Here is a 22,582-nt window from a genome sequence, read left to right as displayed (position 1 = left end):
AGTGGTAAACATATGAGGAATTCATTTATGTTAAAGAAATATATTGGTTAAGGGGAAAAAACAACAATGGTCTACAATGTGGTCTATATCAGGAACCAAGAATCAATCCAACACATCACCTTATAATCTAACTCATATCTAACAAGCAATCCAATGCAACATCTTCTTATCTAGTGAACAAACAGACCCAAGATAGAAGGCTGGGCCATAGTGACTATAGAATATCTTTCCTTGAGAACATATAAACATCTTCTAGTATAGAACACAAATTCTAGGCCAGGATACATATAATAAATCCGAATATAGGTATGTTGAATATAACTGAGCTAAATCGTCAAGGAGTCTACACTTAATGTGATTGAATTCTAGTGGAAAATCTTCATCATAGATATCTATAATAGAATGGAGGAAAAGAACAGGATAGCCAGCGCCCAAAACAATGAAAACATGAATAGAGAGGGTAAATTAATAATACTAGTTGATATTGGGATTAGAAATTTGCATTCGATTGGGAAAGATAATTTTGCGGACTATAGTATGAGTGACAACACATGTATGTGTAACCCACGCCTAATAGTATATTAGTAGAATCCTACGGCTCCAAACAAAATATCCCACATGACTATTAATGGAAATGATATCATATAAAAGACAATTACAAGGTAAATTATTCATATCAAGGACATATGAAAGGAAAGAAACTCACTCAACACTAACCTCAAAGGTAGTCATAAAGGGATACACACATCAGCAACCACAACACAAATTAGTACCCAAAATTTGGGGTCAATATTGAAGTCATCTATTATTATTTGAACATGGACTAATTGAAAATAAGTAGTGATTAAGAAGCTACCGATAGACATTGTGTATGAGCGAAGTTCTAATCGGTGGCAAGTTACAAGTACAGTTAGCAATTAGAGATATGTACAGGATAATCACAGAGTAATGTAAATATCATCAGTGGTGACTAGAAGTTATGAATGTGAGTAATGAATTGCAATCTCAACCTAGCTATAAACATAAGTAAAATATAGAGAGTTGATGTAAGATAACAAGTACATCTATATTCATACACCAATATACATTGGACATACCTATGGTTATTCTACCTACATTAAATGGATATATGATCAATATTTAGTAATATAAGACATACGTATCAATAAATTCTTCTAGGGTCTAATTCATGAAAAGGACTGTAACAAGATGTATATGTATCCTATTCAATGCAAACATTCACAATCTATTAGAGATTTTTGTGCAAGTTATAGAGTGAGTGAAGTTTCCTTTTAGACACATAACTTAGAAATTCAATCCATATTTAAGGAATCTCTAGAACATGACATTACACAAATCCATGCTAAATTATTTAGTGGCTATCAAAAATGGAGGGAGAAAAGGACAAGGTGTTTTTACAAAGCTCATAAAGGATATGGAAGTTTTGTTATTGAACTTTCCCAAACATAGGGAGGCCAGTGCCGAGCAACATTGCAAGGTAGACAACAACACTAGTATCATGAATCAAGTAATTCTCCTTTGGTAAAACATAATCAGCTCCTTTCAAATGAAAAGTAACACTCGAAAATTTTGTAGTGGTAGTTGCAGATGTATAACATAGGTCCAATCCAATAGAAGACCCATCATCCCATGCAAGCTTAACTATGGACTCCAATCCTTTCTTCAAAACATCATAAATACTTTGCTCCAAATAAATGATGGTTGTTCCAGAGTCTATGATAATTCCACCATACCCAGTCAGCCTGAAAAGTAATGGTATCGGAAGGGATATCCAATAGCTTTGACCCTATGCTTACTACTTCCAAGGAAGGATAATAGAAGGTTTTTTGTGAACTACTTTTGAGAAGAGGAATAGTGCCTATAGACTAGATATTAAGCCCCACACTTGACCATAAGATCAAAGGGCTTTATTTGGAAGGAGGTTCATTCATTGACACTAGACAATAAGAAAATATATTTCCCATGGAGCTTCCAATCTGTGAAGTGCATGATAAGGGTCCCTCGAAAAATCTATAAGGCCACCTCCTTGAGCAAACCCACTTTCTTTGTTATGTAGACCATATACAAATGCAATATTGAGAATGTTTTAAGAAGAAAGGGTGAATGACTCATATGAAGGGATGCCCTAACTGGAAGAATAGTCACCATAAGTGTATAGATATTCACATTGGGATTTTCAGCATATGGATGATGGAAGAGCATCTTTCATAGAGAACTTGAACATAGGATTGTATGATAAATCTGTGTATTAACTTTTATTCTCAATGGAAGACTCATAATTTTCCTGGATAATATAAAATTGAGTCTCTTATTGTGAACTGATGATTCACAATCTGTTTGAACAATATTAGGTGATACTTAAAATATTGTCTTACAATCTCAATCTGAATTATATGTATAAACTATTAATTTGGAAATTTCTTTAACCAATTGAAAGAAACTTCACAGAATAATCCTTTTAACATTTCTATTCTTTTTTGTCTAACTTGAACAAATTTAACATTCAAAAATCACAGAAAAATGATACATATATTTCTAAGCGGAGTTGTGTCATGTCCCCTATTCAAATAATTAAAAAAAATAAACTTTGCTAAGGCAGGCAGGCTCCAAAAAGGTGAAGTCAGAAAAAAGGGGCTAATCTTTGGAAACCAATGGACTAATAAATAAAAATTATTATTAAATTATATTTTATTAACCCTTCTTGGACGTGAGTTAGGGTTATGCCCTCTTTAAAAGGGGTTTGGAGGCATTTTGGACTCATTCTAGAACTTGATTTTTGCTAATTTTCTTGTTGTTCTTCAGAGGCTGCAAAACCTGTCGAGAAGGAGACCCAAGAACGGGAGTTTGCAGGTTTCCAGGAAGGCTAAGGATGGGAGTTTGAAGCCATCCCATGTGCATGCTCATACAGAGTTTGCCTTTGTGCTGAATAGTGCCGATTTGTGAGTTTTCGGGGTTGTTTTTGGTTTGAGTTTGGTGTTTTCAGTTGAGTGTTTCATGTCAGTTTGGGTTGCTGCTGTATTTCAGACCTTAAGATGTTAAAATAGAGGTGAATATATGTATTGGGTCGTGATTAAACTTTTGAGATAGTTTATGAGTGTTTTTGTGGTGTTTCCGGGCGTTGTTTGTTAATTTCGGGAGCCCGATTGAGCATAGTTTTGTCCTACATTTGTGAGCTGTTGTGTAAAGGCTATACAAATTTGGAAATTTCATTTTGTAGGCTGTTATGCTTCTAAAATTTCTGTAAAAATGTCCATTCTCAAATTTATTAGTAATTTGTGAAGTTGTGAAGTTTTTTTTGCACTAATTTGGACATACCCGATTTGGGTTTTATTGGGAAATTGGTTGATCTTTGTAATATTGGTTGTTTGATTTTAAAGATCTGATTTGGGGCTGGAAATACCATGTAAAATCAGTAAAGAGACATTACAGTGGTATTAGAGCCGTGATCTTGCCAGCCTGAGGGTTTGTAGAAGTTGCATGTCAGTTTTAATAATTACCCAAATCTTGCATGTCAGTTTTGACAACTACCCAGATCTTGCATGTCATGTTTTATGGTTGCATGTTGCTTCTAATTAGTTGCATGTCAAAATTTATGATCACATGCAACTAAGTGAAAGAGAAAAAAGATATTTGCAGCGAGAAAAGAATAAAGAAATTTTGATCAAACCCCCAGTTGAAAGCAAAAGTACAAAATCCAAGGAAGAAAAAAGTATGGCTGATCCAGATGAGATGGCAAAGAAATTCTTCCAAGACATCCAAAATACTCAGAAGCAAACAATGGATGGTTTGGCGGAAACTAGAGAGGCTTTGCGAATATTGACAGAAAAATTACAAGGAATTGCATCTATTAATGAGAAAGGGAGCACTTCAGAGGAGCCAAGAAATGGGAGATCCACACCATTTAAATCAACCAAAACTATTTTCTTGCCTGCAAATGAGCCACCAGTACCAAATCCAACCATTAATCCAGTGGAAGAGGTTACAGGTAACTTGATTACATTAAGAGCTACTTATAATGGCTTAGATGATGACTTTCGTAGTTCAGTTCCTTTTAGAGAATATGTGGATATAATGAATACTTTGATGCCCAAGAAAGAGAACAGGAGGGAGCATGACACAAGTGGAAGAGAGTTCAAAAATAAAATAAGCAAGTTTACAACACCTACTTTTGATGGAACAAATAAAATTTCAGCTAGAGCATGGCTACAAAAATTACAAACTTTCTTCACACTTAACCCCATGAAAGAGAGTGATGCTGTTCAATTTGCAAGTCTACACTTGGAAGATGCAGCCTATGATTGGTGTTATCATGGAATGACTACTCAAGGTCATGATCAGGTAACTACATTTGAAGATTTCAGTCAAAGAGTAATAGATAGATTTGACCTCAAGGATGATGAAGAGTACTTTAAAGAATTGTCAAAGTTGAAGCAAATCAAATCAGTTAATGAGTATATAGAAGAATTTCAAAAAGTGGCTGTTATGGTACCTGATATGAATGAAAAAAGGATCGTTTATCTTTTTCTTGATGGTTTAGAAGATTCTGTTAAGGGTTTGGTTAAGGCTTTCTCACCCTCAACCTTACAGGAAGCTATTAAAAGAAGCTTGCAACTTGAAACTTGCGTGCCTATGAAATCAATCACTAATCAAAAGCCCCCAAATCTTTGGCAACATAAGGGAAATTTTCAGAAAAAGACTTTCCCAACACTACCACCAAAAGATGTGACAAATGTGGCAAAAAAGAAGGTAGATGAAGAGACTAGGAGTGAATTACGAAGGAAAAAGCTTTGTTTTACTTGTAGAGAACCATGGGTTCCAGGACACAAATGTTTGGGAAAAGGTCAAGTGCACTATATTGAAGTTGCTTCAGAATCTGATTCAAATGAGCATGAGGAATTTCATGATACTAAGGAGGAGGTAGAAGAAGAGAAAGGAAAAGAAATCAGCAAGGATGGCACTTTAGCAGCATTATCAGGAGTCCCAAGATACCATCCCTTCTGAATTCGAGGGGTACTAGCAGGGCAAAGGTTGACAGTTCTTCTTGATAGTGGGGCAACTCACAATTTTATTGATGAGGGATTTGTCATGAAAAGAGGGCTTAAAGCAGAAGATTTTGAGGGATTCAATGTTACTGTAGCTGATGGATTCACTATGCCTTGCACACGGGTGGTGAAACAACTCAAGATGACCTTAGGAGATTATGAGTTATGTGATGAATTCTATGTGGTTGGTATTGGGGAGACAGATCTTGTATTGAGTGTTCAATGGTTGCACTCTATCGGAGGCTATTACATGAACCATCAAACTATGGAGTTTAAATTTCATTCCAATGGGAAAGAAGTCATATTGAGAGGGTTATCGAATGGAGCACCTAAGGCGGTCTCTGCAAAGAGGATGGAGAGGACTTTTCAAAGAGGACAAGTAACATGGGCAGCAGGAGTCATAATCCAACCAACAAGCTCTCCAAAGAATCAAGGTAATTTCCATTTTGAAATTCAAAATATTCTTGATAAACATAGTATAGTTTTCAATGATTTGCCTCCAAGATTACCACCAAATAGAGGTTTTGAGCATGTTATAGAGTTAGAACAGGGTGCCAAACCAGTTATAACAACCCCATACCGCCATCCAAGAGGTTATAAGGAAGAAATTGAAAAAACTATTAAAGAACTCCTGGACATGGGATTCATAAGGCCTAGCTCTAGTCCATTTGCATCATCTGTGGTACTTGTCAAGAAAAAGGATGGTACAATGAGAATGTGTATAGACTACAGGGCTCTAAACAAGAAGACCATAAAAAGTAGGTATCCCATACCATGCATAGATGAACTCATTGATGAGTTACATGGTGCTGTATACTTCTCAAAAATTGACTTAAGATCAGGCTACCATCAAATCTGAATGAGGAGTGAAGATGTGGAAAAGACTGCTTTGAGATGTCACTATGGGCATTTTGAATTTCTTGTTATGCCATTCGGACTCACTAATGCACCTGCAACATTCCAATCTTGTATGAATAAGGTATTCAGTCAGCATCTTCAAAAATTTGTTTTGGTATTTTTCGATGACATCTTGATATACAGTAAAACATGGGAAGAGCATCTAAAGCACATAGACACTGTTTTGGGAATCTTGGAGCAGCAATCCTTCTATGCTAAGATATCTAAATGTGAGTTTGGTTTGATAGAGATCCTATATTTGGGACATATTATAAGTGCTAAAGGAGTACGGGTTGATCAACAAAAAATTCAGGCAATTTTGGATTGGCCTCCACCCACTAATCTTACACAGTTGAGAGGTTTCTTTGAGTTGTGTAGCTACTATAGGAGATTTGCCAAGGGATTTTCTCAGCTTGTTGCCCCCTTGACTGATTTGACAAAGAAAGGAGCTTTTATTTGGACAGAAGAGGCACAAAAAACATTTGATAAGCTTAAGGAGGTAATGATTTCATGCCCTGTGCTTGCAATTCCAGATTTCTCTTTACCTTTCGTTGTTGAATGTGATGCTTCTGGAGAAGGTATAGGGGCTGTCCTAACTCAAAGGGAACATCCAATAGCATTTGAGAGTAGAAAATTAAATCAATCAGAGAAAGGTTACTCCATCTATGATAAGAAAATGTTGGCAATCATGCATGCACTTCATAAGTTTAGACAATATTTGGTATGTGGGAGATTCATTGTAAAGACAGACCATAATAGCCTCAGGTTCTTCTTGAACCAAAGGGATTTGAATGATCGTCAACAAAAATGGGTAAGCAAATTGCAAGCTTATGATTTTGATATTGAATACATGAAAGGAAAGAATAATGTGGTTGCTGATGCTCTCTCAAGAAATCCCACTTTGTGTTCCTTATCATCTATCTCTGCTGATTGGAAAGTCTCCATAATTTTAGAGTATGCTAAAGATTCATTTGCCACCAAGATTTTGGATAAGTTAGTGGATGATAATAGGTACAAGGTTGTTGATGAATTGATTTATTACAAGAACAGGATCTTGTTAGTGCCAGGGTCAAAAACTAAGGAGAGGATATTGAGGGCCTTTCATGATACACCTTTGGCTGGTCATCAGGGATACTTCAAGACATACAGGCAAATTTGAGAGCGGTTTTCATGGAAGGGTATGAAGGAGGATGTCCTTAAACACATTAAGGAATGTATGGTATGCCAACAAAGCAAGAGTGAGCAAAATTTTCCTGCAGGGTTGTTGCAGCCACTTCCTATTCTCGAACAAAAATGGGAAAGTATTTCCATGGATTTCATCACTGGGTTGCCCAAGGTTCAAGGTAAGGATTGCATATATGTGGTGGTAGATAGACTAACTAAGTATGCACATTTCTTTCCTATCACATCTGATTTCAAGGCATCACAAGTGGCCGAATTGTTCTTCAAAGAAATTTTTAGATTACATGGTTTGCCTAGAAACATTGTTAGTGACCGGGACAGTAGATTCCTCAGCTCTTTTTGGAAGGAGCTCTTTCATTTGGCAGGAACTGAACTCACTCCCAGTACTAGCTATCACCCTCAAACAGATGGACAAACAGAGATAGTTAATAAATGGATAGAGGGATATTTGAGGAACTATGTTTCCAATCAACAACATGCTTGGGTGAAATGGTTACACCTAGGGGAGTATTGTTACAATACATCTCATCACATGTCTATTGGTATGCCTCCTTTTTGTGCTCTTTATGGTTATGATTCCCTTTCCTTTGTTGATCTAATACTTTCCGATAGCAGAGTACCCGTAGCAAGTGATTTCATCAAGCAAAGCCAAGACATAATAAGGTCCCTCAAGGATAATCTACAACATGCATAGAACCAACAAAAGATATATGCTGACAGGAAAAGGATTGAAAGATCTTTTGAGGTGGGAGATTTGGTATTTGTTAGGTTGCAGCCATATAAGCAAAGCACCTTGAAGAGGAGTGGGGCAGAGAAACTCAAGCCAAGGTTCTATGGGCCTTATAAAATCATCAAGAAGGTAGGAGAGGTAGCTTATGAATTGGAGCTCCCACCAAATAGCAAAATACATAATATTTTTCATGTATCTTGCTTAAAGAAGGTTCTAGGCCAGCAAACCATAGTATCTACAGAATTACCACCTCTTGATGATGAAGGGAAATTAGTTTTGATACTAGAAGAGATTTTGGATACAAGAGAGAAAAGGTTGAGAAATAGGAGCGTCATGGAGCATTTGGTCAAATGGAAACGATTACCACTAGAGGATGCAACTTGGGAAGGAGCACATATTCTTGAGAATTCCAACCTTCATTGCTTGAGGACAAGCAATATTTGGGAGGGGAGGACTTGTCATGTCCCCTATTCAAATAATTAAAAAAAATAAACTTTGCTAAGGCAGACAGGCTCCAAAAAGGTGAAGTCGGAAAAAAGGGGCTAATCTTTGGAAACCAATGGACTAATAAATAAAAATTATTATTAAATTATATTTTATTAACCCCTCTTGGACGTGAGTTAGGGTTATGCCCTTTTTAAAAGGGGTTTGGAGGCATTTTGGACTCATTCCAGAACTTGATTTTTGCTAATTTTCTTGTTGTTTTTCAGAGGCTACCAAACCTGTGGAGAAGGAGACCCAAGAACGAGAGTTTGCAGGTTTCCAAGAAGGCTAAGGATGGGAGTTTGAAGCCACTCCATGTGCATGCTCATATAGAGTTTGCCTTTGTGCTGAATAGTGCCGATTTGTGGGTTTTCGGGGTTTTTTTTGTTTGAGTTTGGTGTTTTCAGTTGAGTGTTTCATATCAGTTTGGGTTGCTGCTGTATTTCAGACCTTAAGATGTTAAAATAGAGTTGAATATATGTATTGGATCGTGATTAAACTTCTGAGATAGTTTATGAGTGTTTTTGTGGTGTTTCCAGGCATTGTTTGTTAATTTCGGGAGCCCGATTGAGCATAGTTTTGTCCTACATTTGTGAGCTGTTGTGTAAAGGCTATACAAATCTGAAAATGTCATTTTGTAGGCTGTTATGCTGCTGAAATTTCTGTAAAAATGTCCATTCTCAGATTTATTAGTAATTTGTGAAGTTGTGAAGTTTTTTTTTGCACTAATTTGGACATACCCGATTTGGGTTTTATTGGGAAATTGGTTGATCTTTGTAATATTGGTTGTTTGATTTTAAAGATCTGATTTGGGGCTGGAAATACCATGTAAAATCAGTAAAGGGACATTACAAGTTGCAACACCGTAGCTTTGACACTGTCAAATGTTTAAAATAAATGATCTCTTTTATTTAGCATCTCTTGGAACTTTTATGTTTCACATAGTTTTATAACTCTTCTTCAATCAAGAGATTAAATATGTGTTATAGAAAGTTACAATGATACCATCACACCCTTTTTCTATACATGCCGAAGCACTCAAATATATAGAGGCACTCAATACCTTTAAAGAGGTTAATTCAGCTGTGATTATATTTAGCAACTGCTAGTTAACAAAGATTTAGTTTTGCTTATTATGATTTGTAATTCCCGACATGGCCATTGTCTCTTGTATATTTGTTCTTTAACCAAAACTAATCTTGTCTTTGCACTATTTCAAGTGAGACACACACTTTCGTATCTTAATCTTTTCTTAAAAAATTGTCTTGATTAGCACTGATAAGACAAATATCATACGTTATCATTTTCAGTACAAGATAAATATCATTCTAAAAACTTTATTGAGTCTTGCTTTGTAATTGACCAGCCTGTTTGTGTGTGTGCCTCATAGGACAAATCAGTGTCCAGCCTGTTCCAAAAATTGAAAAACATCAGGTCCAAGTATGCTTGTAATTATCCTGCCTAGTTGCATGTCTAATAAGACAAATAAAAATTGTCTTTATCCTGTTATGTGCTCAAAACAAAATCTGTCTCTTTTCTCATGGCGTGTCTTGTAGAAATTATCAAAACTTCTCATACTTTCCCAGCAAACATAGTTACTTACATGTGCATAATGATACCTTTCAACTTTTTGTGGTTTGACATGCGACAGAGAATATTAATTTTCTTTTAAACAAACTATGCATTATTTTATATATATGTCCAGCATCTATAAAAGTTTACTTCAGCAACAACCAAATATATCATTCAAAGATTGTTCAAAATAGTTTGATATATCTTGCTCTGATTGAAGGTATTTGTCCTTTTTTTTTTGTTGTAGGCATATATTCATTCAAAAATTAAACAATTGTTATCCATTCAGAAAACTGATAATCATTTGCACGATATTGTTATTGACACACACAATAATCATCTCACAATGATCATCTAAGTTTATGCTCTATTTCAGAAGTTCAAATTATTTGTTACCCTGATTGTATTTTTGACATCAATGGCATCCAACAGATTGTAGCATTCAACACAAGGCATGTATTGGGTCCATGTTAAGTCACTCAACGTGTCAAGAGTTACACAGTAGGACAGAGGAGGGCTTTCAATTGAGACTTTCAAGAAGAATTCTCCATTTCCAACACTTACAATACGTTGGGCATCTATCTTCCACAAACTTTTCAGAATGAGAGAGCTGAAATATTTGTAGTCTCTCGTGGCTTCTTTTTAAGGATATGTTCAACGTTATGAGGTTATATTGTTGGGAGATAATGAATCTCTATGAAAAAACTCGACTCCTATGGTCTTTTGTTCTTGAGGAAGCTTCTCGCCAATAATTTCATTCACGAGGAGCTTGGGGATAAGAAATTTGCATTGAAATCCATCGAAGATACTACGTCAAATATGAAGCTAGGAAACTAAAAACGACCAAAATTACCTGCCATTCTAATTAAGACTCTCTAAAAGCCCTTGAAAACTAGTTTAAATTTGCATACAACTGGAAAAATGGACTCAACATCACACAAAGAACATAATCGACTTTTCAACTTCCAACTTTGCTATGTTTCCTCATGGCACAAGAGAAACAAAAGGTGATGATTCATGCCTGTGACGTGAAAGCACTGAAGGTGATTTAGAGGATCAATTGTTGTTCCTCATTGAAAAATAGAATGGGTAATGGTCTAGCATGTCGAAAGGGTCAACGAAATCAAAGAACAACATTATAGGGCAGAGTTCCAAGGCATTCAAATGTTTTGTCTAATTTCCCAAACCCAAAATGTTAGATTTCATATTTCCAAGTATGTAGCATTTGTGTTATGCGCCCCGTAAGGGAATGAGTGTTATTTAATAGTGTGATCACAGTCTAACTGACGAATTCAAACTGAAGTCTTCAAATGATATTATTTACATTTGACCAAAATATGACAGTAGTTTGATTAATATTCATTCAATAATGTTTTAAGAAAAAACATCTTTGAAACTAAATTAAAAAATATTTTAAATAAGATCAAAATCTTCTAGAAGAAGGGTCAAGAGTTGTGATTGTTTCAAAAAGGAAAATTAATTAAAAAGACATGACTCTTCCCTCATGGAAACATATAAAAGTAAAAAGGATATCCCAAAACAATCAATCAAATGTCTCAATGAAGTAACATAGATGAAAATCACTAAAGAAGTGGCAGTAGTTGAAAGGGGAACTTTCTCAGTAACAGAAGGCATAGTTGCAATGTAGGATACTTAGTAGTTGTTACATATAGTAGCAATGGTAGTGAAAGATAATATGTAATGAAGTATGAAGAAAGAAGTCGAGCATATTCTTAGTCTTATCAACCATATAAAATAAACAATGGCACACTCAAGAAACATTCATAGATTCATAAGATAGTTGAACAAATTTTGGAAAAGTTTAAAGGAATGGGATAATTATGACAAGAATCTCAATTATGTAAGGGTAGCACTTGTTAGCAATCAACAAAGTGGACAATACCTTTCTTTTGCCTAGTCATAGGTATCTTCTTAGAAGTTATTTTGACCAATTCCAACCAACATGCACTAAAGGTCATTTGAAACAATATACTAAGCAATTATGATAGTGGCAAAAAGGAAGGGAAAGAAAAGATGACTTGGAAAATAGTTGAGATTGTATAAGAAGCCTTGCTTGAGTTATTGTAAACTAATAATTAGAGTTCAATCATATTAAAAACTTTATAAGGTCATGAAAGAGAAAGAAGAGGGTAGAAGGATCAACATTCTCTTCACTCACTCTCACTTTCAATCTCTGAAGCAGTATAAATAAGTAAAAATATTTATCAGCATCTAAGGAAGGTTTGACTAGGTAACAAAGGAAAATACTAGGAGTATAAAAGTTGAGAACACGGGAGAAAAATCTTAGATTTTGGTCATTAGTAATAGGCTCAATACTGATAAAAGTAGGTAGAAAAACTATTAAAAAAAACTTATAGCCAATTATATAGAAATGAAGCCCTTAAAGGCTTTTCAGAGAAAGATCAAGATACATGGTTTGAGTATAGAAGATATATAACCAGTAGGAATGAATAAAGTGCATATTAGATACACAGAATAGATACCCGTTTCAACCCAAAGGTGTCTAGATCTTCAACGTCAACTAAGAAAACCCACCATTTGATATATGCATAAGGAAATGGTAGATAGATCCATCGACCCCAATTGTATGGGATAAGATAGACACTAATGTAAATCTATAGAACATAGATAGTTTTTGCAAGTTTCATGTTTCATGATATTTGAGACTTTTATTTTAGTGCTCCACAAATACGAGATTGTGTTCATAAGTTAAAGGTAATGATTGGGTACTCCTTTTCAAAATGCAATCATAAATATCAATATTTTTGATAGGCAATCATGAATAATATTCATTTTATCCATTTTATTAATAGACAATCATAGCTGGAAAAAATCTATCGAATCATGCAATCATTAATGAATATTACTTTTATGTTATTTACTCTTACAAGATAGTAGTATATGTTGAATTTATCTCATCTCATCATATTTTACCTTTTATTTTAGAGGGTTCCATGAAAGGAAATGTATTTAATTGGTAGGAGAGGGATGGAGCCAATTAGATGAGGAGTTTAGTTTTCCATTCATTAAGTTAGTTTTGTAGAAAAAAATGTTAGTTTGAGGAAGTATGTGAACTTTGAATACTCTATTAAAAATAATATTCTACTATTTTAATAAACTAAGACATTGAAGTAATAGCAACCTGCAATATGTAATTGATTAGCATGGAATATCATTAAGAATTTGTGTTTGTATTGAATTCTTTTGGTTCTTTGCTTTGCCCTATTTTCTTGTGTTTTAAATTCTACAAAAACTCTATCAAACTTTAGGGAATCATGAAATGTTAAATGCAGGGTACAAGGAGGCAATGCTTTACAAGTATTGAAGCCACAAAGATTCCTTTGACATGTTAAGAATACAACATATAACAATACCCACATTACAACAAGTAACAATACATCTTGTAATCTTACAACACCCAAATTACAAAAAAAGAAACACTTCAAATCTACAGGGTAGCAGGGAATTTTCTTACCTATTTGAAATGCAGATCTAGCTTTTTCTCTGAGCTGATTGAAGAAACACCACCTTATTACAAGGAATACCAGACTAGCCCTATGCTCCTTAGTTAACATTGCCCTTTCAATAGTAGGGCTTTGAATTGATCAATGGAATTAGAGGTCTACCATCTGTACTTACACTAACAGATCTAAGCTTTGAGAAAGAAATCGACTGCCACATGCATTTTGGGTTTCCTATGAGAGGAGGAGAGGTAAGAGCAACTAGTGGTGCCTAAGCACAAGCAACTAGATAAGAAATACAACCATAGCTTGCTGGGATGGAAATTGTTTGCTGCATGTAATTCTAAATGCTTGTGTATTTGTTCCCTGGGATGGCATAGACTATGCTTCTTGCTAGGTTCATTGATGCCCCTGATATTGGCCTCTAGTAATTCAAAAATGTTGAAAGTATAAACACATGCTGGAGAGAAAAAGGTTCATACACTAAGCTAAGGATAATTGACTCTACAGAGAGAAATATATATAATGTTTATCTGGATAAAAGGCTACAGATATAATGCATTAAGACTTCAAATAAAAGGTTGCCTACTCCAAACAATAAATTAAAAAATCTAAAATTCAGGGCTTAAAAAGGTGCAAAAAAATCATTGGTCATTTGTCTACAACTCTACATAATTCAAGGCTGCTGAAAAATGGAAAAGCCCTCGCTTAAATCTCCTCGCACTCAAAGATACCTGCATATCCAATAGGAATTTTTCACAAAATAAGCACCATGAAGGTCAATTTTATAGAGAGAAAGATGCATGTTGAAATACCAATTCCCTGAGCGCGGTCGGATGGCTATGAGGGGAAAAAAAGAGAGTGAGCCGGTGGATAAAAGGATGATTACGACCAAGATGAAAAGCTTACAGAATTGGTTTTCGTACAAATATAGGGAAAACCCACTTCATGAAGGACCCTTGCATTAAGAATTCTGGTGAGCGTACACGGCTAGGGCATAGGAGATATCTGTATTGCTGCTCATAGTTATAATCTGAACAAGTACCTGTTTGATGACCCTTCCCGTCGATGATGCCTCACTGATTACCGTTGGCTGCCGTTGATTACTCTAGAAGAAGCAACAGTTTGATGTGTTCTTCATAGCAGAAGAGGTCGAGTTCGAGCACCGTGAGCTGAGGAAAATGAAATGCTCACTGCTATTATGTGAATAACTAAGGCTAGGGTCTTATGTAAGCCAGCTTCCTAAAAAAAAGAGCTGCATTCATTGAGATTTTTAAGGAAATTTGTAAGCTGAGAGATCCTATGGATTTTGTAATTTGAGTTTCAGCTCCTAGATTTAAGGAAAATTTTTCTAAAATTTATTTTATGATAAAAGACTTTTTTAGTTTTAAAGTCTCAGTTTTTGACAAATGGCCCACCCCATTTTCATCCGCTTCCTTAAAAAATGGAGCTCCTATTATGAAGGAAAAGATTCTAATTAATCCTATAGCCCCTCAAAAAAAATCTTATGGGACCACTTGTACCTAAAAAATAGATCTGTAGCCCCCCCTCATGGGACCCCTGTCTAAACTGCCCTTTAACTTTTGTCTTTACCTAACATGATTAAAATTTTTAAAAATATTAATAAAATAAAAACATTTTTAATGACAAAAAAAATATTGTCTTCAACTACCATCGTAAATACATCCACTTTGGAGTAGTGTATTTGTATTTCACGCATATATATATATATACATAAGAGAGGTTTCTAGACGTCTTTGGAGTCCACGGTTGGGTTAATCGATTATAATTATTTATGATCACAGGAATGGTAATGTGATAAGAACAAGACTAGCCTGTTGGCAGACATTAATTTCTCCACCAGCTCGTTCTTCCTCCACCATCAGCAGTCCAATAGCCCACACTTTAGCTGTCCCAGCCAACAACCCCCAAAAGCAGTAGACAATATGCCGTCCATACACCATCCAACACACCAGCTGCACCGTCCAAGCATTAATTGTATAGCCAACTCTCTACAATAGTAAGACTAGGATTTAAATTTAATATGTATTTCATTATATTTATGGATTGGGCATGTAATCAACAGAACCCATTTTGGTTTTCTCATATCTCTTACTATTTCTCCTGCTTGTTCAATGTTGTGTTGTATTTTTCATCATGGTATCAGAGCAATATTTATATTTTCATCATGGTACCAAAGCTAATTGGAGATGATTTTGGAGTTTTTTTTGGCAAATGAAAAGTTTTAGCGATTGAGTATTTTGTCATTAAGGTTGTGACATCATAGCCCAACATGCAATGACATTTGAAGCTAAAGGAATAGAAAATTAGAATTCATTTTTAATTCTTTGGTTGGTGCACCAAATCAGAGTTGGCAATAGGAATACGTATTCCCATTTTGCCCTAAAACGAGCATTTGTCCATTCTCCAAAATACTTGTAATTGGAATTGCTATTCCCATTCCAATTTTAAATTTTTATTATTTGAAAATGTTTCCAGATCCACTTCATTATAACTTCCTGCTGAAGCTCCCCAAAATGAAAAATCATGGCCATTTTCAAACTGATGATACTGAAAAAATATATATATTACTCTTGCAAAAATAACAGCAATTTTAGTTTTTGCACAACTCTACAAAATGGAGGACACGAAAATTATGAGTGACGAGGAATACCAAGAAAACATATATTTTTAGCCCTCCAACTAAAGAGGACAATGAATGGAACGAATATCTTCTGATGGGGGGAGCGCTATTTTTGGGCATTCTTCTTTCCATCTTTGTTTTCTTCTATTACGTCTAATTTCAAATAGATTCACATGGATAGCCCCACTGGTGCCAGAGGCCCTAGATTTCTAGAACTTGTTAGTTTTCTTTGAGAGGAGGAGTAGGTGTTCAACTCTTTTTTTCTCTGACGAATGATGGGCTCTATCGGGAAGTTGTAGATGCTCTTTAGGTTTTTGTCTACTGGCCAGAAAATTGAATAGATAAGCTGAAAAACTGTAGATACTGGAACCCTCTATAAATTATGTTCAATTCAAGTTTGTGCAACCAAACAAGAGATTGAAGGAATTGGATTGTAATTTCCTATTCCCATTCCCCATTTCTATTCCCATTCAAATTTTCTCTTCTAATTCCCAATTCCTATGCCTGCAACCAAAAGGGCCCTAAGAGCCAATGGTAAAGACATGAAGATCTGATAGAAGATGTGAAAAGAAAGATTTTAAGGTGGTAGATGGAAGTTTATTTTTTTGCTACTAAAAGGGTTTTATTATGTGTTTGTGTTTGAAATATTTTTTATGAAGTTTGTCGTTTCTATTTTTTGTCTTAATGAAATATGTGAGAGTTAGCATTGTTTGTAGTTCATCTTGGGAGTGCAATTATGCAAGAAGATGTTATTGACGAATTTTACAATGGAAGCTATAGATTGAAATTGTGATAGTTTTCTATCCTCAGGAGCTATGTATTTTGGACAAATTTGTTGAGTGTGAGTTGTGTTTGTTAAAGGCAAGTTTAGACATTGTATTATACCTAAGCTTTTGTAAGGGGTGCATTATCGATTTTATCCAACACCCTAAAGTTTGGTTTAACATATTGATGAACCATGTATCTGAAAAGAATTTCTATAAAACTAGCGAGTACATTGGCTAGGTACCCATGTATCTCGATAGATGGATTCATTTTTATATGGACTCAATAATCAGTTTGATGCAGGCCAAGGAGAAAAGCCAAAGTAATGATAGTTTTCCCATCATGTGAGTTTTTGGTAATTTGAAACCATTTGCGATGTTTCCACATCATGTGAATTAGTGGTAATTTAAAACCATTTTGTGTTGCTTGGTGGTTTGTAGTCACCACTCTTATGTGAGGTTTGTGGTTAGCTGAAACCATTCAAATGCAAAGTTTTTGGTTAGCTAGAAACCATTTGTATTACATTTGTTAGGGGTAAGTCATAAAACCCGAAGTGATTATGATGAGAAAAAATAATATAAATGTAGTAGCATTAGTGGAAGAAATTAAGGGGGAGTGTTGGCAGATATTAATTTCTCCACTAGCCCGTTGTTCCTCCATCGTCAACAACCCACACTTTAATTGCCCCAACCAACAACCCACCGAAACCAATAGATAATATGTCGTCCAACACACCAACTGCACCATCTAGCATTAATTGTATAGCCAACTCTTTGCAATAGTAAGACTAGGATTTAATATGAATTTCATTATAAATATAATGAATTGGGCCTATGATCTAGTAGAGCCCATTTTGGGTTTCTCACATCTCTTATTATTTCTCTTGCATGGTTGACTTCAAATGCCTCAAATATGAATCTAGAAACAAGGAGGAGCAAAAACAGATTGAAGATGCATTAGTGGAGAAAATGGAAAAATGGAAGTATGACCCCAATGAACTCAAAAGGGAAAGCTCTTGAAGCCCTACTAAATGTTGCCTCTCACCATTGGGCTAATGCAGTCAAGATAGAGAAAGACATCGGAGAACAAAATTTAAGAAAACTAATGCCAAATTTCTCTAATAAGGAAATAAAAGAGGCAATGTCAAAGCATTAAAATAGACGGACTCTCAGATTCTAAAAATTTCAAATTTTGTCAAACAAAATTGAGGATGTTGTGCAATCCACATCCAATATGTGGAAAAAAAATTTTGACCTAAAAGAAGAGGGGAATCTACCAAAGGTTCAAACTATTGAAGAGTATGATCCTAAGAAAATTGCAGCAGAGGTCATGACATTTCTTCCAACCTCTCCAAGCCAAGCACCCACTCCATCAAGCTCTGAGTTAAACAAGGCAACACTCCAGCTACAGTCTAAAGAATTTAGCATAGTTCAACTGAGTGATAATGAGGAAAAAGAAAATATTTCATTTACCCTAGTGGTAACCAAGCAAAAAGCTCTAACTTTTTTAGAGGCAATCCTAACTGAGCAAGGAGTTAAGGAAGTCAAGCTTCAACTAAGCATTGAAGAAAAGAGTGATGAAGGCAAAGGAAAATAAATCATACCTTCATCAACTGCCAAGGTCAAAGGTAAGGGAAAGATTGTTGACTTGGTGGTCAACACCTCCTTTGGGGTTTGCAACATGGATTAACCACCTCTCATGGATCTAGGTAAGTCTAGTGTTTGTGACGTTCATTGAAAGCTTGAACTTTTGTTGCAATGACAAAAATACCAACAATTGCTATCAAAACCTTCGGTCATGGGTTCAAATCTCAGGAGGCCTCCTTGACTCTATCAGTGTGGAAACCTCAGTCGGTGTGGAACACTCAGTCAATGTTGAGAGGGAGATTATTGACCTGGTGATCAACACCTCCTTCGAGGTTCGCAACGTGGATCAACCACCTCTCGTGGATCTAGGTAAGCATAATGTTTGTGATGTTCATTGAAAGCTCAAGCTTTTAGTGTAACGACAAACATACCAACAAAGAATGTTGTTGACATTGACCTAAATGAAGAGATTTTGATTCCAAATTGACACCAATCTAATATTTCTACCGAGAAAATTGACATATTGGGTGAACTTTGGAAGAAAAGAGCTAAGCAATAGATGTTGAGAGTAGAAAGGGATAGAGGCAAAATCCTTGAGGACATTAAAGAAATATTTTTGGATGCACTCTCTATAGAGGTAAATGAAAAATTTCCCATCATTGAACAACTAGTTGAAATTTTACATAAGTTCAATGAAGATGTAGATGGTTAGGTCAAACTTCTAGAAAAAGCTGAAAGGAAGTTTGAAAGAAAATTTCTAGAAAATGTAGCATAGAAAATTGCTATTGACCAAGTAGAGTTATCTACTCTTAGTGCTACATTGGAGAATGTTGTAAATAATTTTGTATCTTTATTTGTAAAATTGAGTGACACAACAAATTTCACCAAAGAAATCAAGGATAAACTGGCTAAGATTGATGTGGACTTAAAGGCTAGCATTAGTTAGTTGGCACTTAACCTAAGTTCCAGCTCAACTCATTTTGAAAAAGTCATATTTTTGATAGATCTTCAGGAAGAATTGTATGAGAGCAACCAAGCATTCTCTCTACTCCCATCCTAGTCTTTACTAGCACTCGAGGCATGGGCAAGAACATACAAAGACTCTTATTAGGTTTTTTTTAATCCCATTTAGTGTAATATTTTCACTTATTAAATGACTTAGATTGAGTTACCATAGGAACCACTTAGGGCCCCGACCCCCATTGCAAGCCACTTCCCAACACTACATGTAGATAACCTACCCTAGGCTCATAACACCACAAATCAAAGAATCATAGTAAAATCACCTTAGTCCTATACAAGTGACTAGAAATCATGAAAAGATAATCCACAATAATCACATTAGTTCTCTACGAGCAACTAGAAAGCATCCCAAGATAAATCACAATACCTATCGGTTCTCATTGAGCAACTGAAAAGTAAGTCAAACATGTCACAACATGACATCACCAAGATCAAAGCAAACACTTCAATCCCATCAAGGTGACTAGAAAGTAACCCAAGTATAATTGATTGAGGACTAAAAAATGGTTAAGTCAAGAAGGTCATACATTCACCTCAGTGTCACACAAAAATATTGAAAAGCAATAACAATTAGTAAATACAAACATATCATAGAGCATAACATCACATTAACATGGTTGGGTTAAAAGATCAAGATCAAAATATTAGCATGACATCACAAACACATAACTCTTGAGCCTCTAGTAACCACCTAAGACTGGTCAAAGCTAGATCAAACTGACACCCAATAGTAAAATCACATGTCATAAAAAGAGTGCATACAAAAGTTACTTTCACAAAATATTAGGTTCAGAAAACACAATGGTTTAATTTTCATTATATAGGTTTCCAAGTTCTCATTTTCATTTTCAAAATACAAAGATTAATTAGCAACCAAGGTTTCATTTTTTGTTTCCAAGTATAATATGATTTGATAATGTCTTTGATCTCAATCAAGGTTTCAGTTTTCATTTTTTTCAAGTCTCCAAATAAATAAAGTTGACAAATTTTACTTTCTCTAGATAAATGATTATTTAATTAAATCAATAACAGATTTAAAATAAATTAAATAACATCATCATTCCTAGTTGATTTTAATCAACACTCAATTTATATTATAAATTAAACCCTTGGCTATATAGATTATCTAAAGTTAATTAAATATATTTAATATTTAATTATTACAATTAAATTAATAAATAAATTTTAAACTTTCTTAACAATTTATAAACCTTGGCTAATCTTTTTAAAAATATCTATAAGGAAATTTCAATCATAAATATCCTTTTAAATCCTCCAAAATACACTTTCAAGTAAAATAATTTGAACACCAAAAGTTACCTAAAAATATTTTTTAAGGAAGAGAGATCTTTAAAAATAAATGAGATGAGTTTATTTTAATTAGAGGAGACAAATCCCCTTCTTTTTTCAAATAAGAATATTCTTTCAAAGGATAAAAGGAATAGTCAAGCAAAACTTAAAAGTTTCCCTTACTCACATCTACGTAAGGAAGAGACTAAATAAAGTAGGAACCTAATTATTAAAAGTATTTAAAAGTAAAGTAGAAGGAAGCGAATAGCCAATTTAATCTCCATGACCCCACATAATTAGTGATCATTCTCAGATAAAGAATCAATATATGGAATTAATTCAATAAAAAGTTTAGTTGTATGGATAGTGGCTCTTGAAAACCGGGCTCACTTAATTATATTCATTCCTAATAATCCTCTTTGTATGGATGATCTCCATAATTCTTCAGCCTATTAAAATAAGGTGTAAGCTAAGTTGTATCATCTTTGTTTTCTTTTTAACAACCACATTTAATGGGGTGCTACCCAAGGCATCGACGAACTGTCCATAGGACAGTCGTACACTTCTCTCGTAGCGTGTATTGTTTTTAGGCAACCACCCAGGCAAGGGTGAGAATATTTATTATTTTTAATTCACATTTAATTAAATGTAATTAAATTTATATATAAATATATATATTTTTTATATAAAAATTTAAAACAAATAATTTCCCTCCAGTAAAATGACTATATATATATATTTAAATTAAACAAAATTCGTCCAAACAATAACCTTCTCTAATGTATATATTTTTAAAAATAATTTTATTTATTTAAATAAAACCCCTCCCATTAAATGTTTTAATTACACACACACACACACACACACACACACACACACACACACACACACACACACATATATGTATATGTATGTATATATATCTGTGTGTGTGTGTGTGTGTGTGTGTGTGTGTGTGTGTGTGTGTGTGTGTACACATACATACATACATACATACATACATACATACATATAAAGAATTTCTTATTACAATTGTGAAAGGAGACTTCAGGCAAACCATTTGAATTTTTCAACTAAAATTCTATTCATTCAAACCCTCCTAGATTAAATACAATTTTCTTTTACCTACAGACAAAGTTTCAAATTGGTTTATTTTTCTTTCAATCATATTATACAGATGAGATATGATACAAATATCACAGATTCAAAACAAGAGAGTGATAGATTCATGCAACGAAATCTAGAGAATCGATTTCAACAATCATGAAGAAGACATGATTATCTAAATAACATAATTCGATCTGGGTGAACAAAACTTAATAACCTACCTAGTTTTGATGCTAAAATCGCAACGCCCAGAAGATTTGCGAGAGAATTTACTTCTATCCAAGAACTTCTCTCTAACAATTTTCCCAAAATTTCCCTTCTAAAATTTGTGTCCCTCAAAAATGAACCCTCCAAGTTGTGATATGGAGTTCTCTCCTTAAATCAGGGCACTAATTGTGCATTCACCTAGGAGAACTCTTGCTCACTATACTTTAACTCTCCATTAATTTTTCTTAATCTTTTCTTTATCTTTTCCATGCACCTTAAATTGAATTATCAACTAACTTGATTTAATTTTCACTTGACTTCTCTTTTAATTAATTTATTAATTTTCAATCTTATGCGCACTTTATGCAATTAAAAATATCTTTATTAAATTCATTTGTTTTATCTTTTAATTAATTTCTTATATTTTAATCTCATGCATGCATCATGCAAACTTAAAACTTTTTCATAAATTAATTCTTTTTCCCACTTTTTAATTTATTTTTTAAATTTAATTGATAAAATATTTATTAACTTAAATAATAATATTATTT

At 34.3% G+C, this 22,582-nt stretch overlaps 1 long non-coding RNA gene and 1 pseudogene across 2 annotated transcripts in view; both read right to left on the bottom strand.

The window, feature by feature from the left end:
• The window catches only part of LOC149561620 (uncharacterized), a 35,103-nt gene extending 20,505 nt beyond the window's left edge, over nt 1-14,598 (bottom strand). For both annotated transcript variants that reach the window (XR_016363453.1, XR_016363452.1), the window contains exons 1-2: nt 14,455-14,598; nt 13,424-14,143 (exon numbers count right to left, since the gene is read on the bottom strand). This is a non-coding gene — a long non-coding RNA (uncharacterized LOC149561620). The remainder of the gene's footprint in view (nt 1-13,423; nt 14,144-14,454) is intronic.
• Nucleotides 1,373-2,230, bottom strand: LOC149561621 (aspartic proteinase nepenthesin-2-like; annotated as a pseudogene).
• Nucleotides 14,599-22,582: the final 7,984 nt, after the last annotated feature.

This window comes from Cupressus sempervirens, chromosome 4, assembly GCF_028749045.1.
Source record: "Cupressus sempervirens isolate cs-2001-9-10 chromosome 4, ASM2874904v1, whole genome shotgun sequence".
NCBI lineage: Eukaryota > Viridiplantae > Streptophyta > Pinopsida > Cupressales > Cupressaceae > Cupressus > Cupressus sempervirens.
The sequence above is the reverse complement of the archived record's forward strand: the minus strand, read 5'-3'. Positions and strand labels throughout refer to the sequence as shown.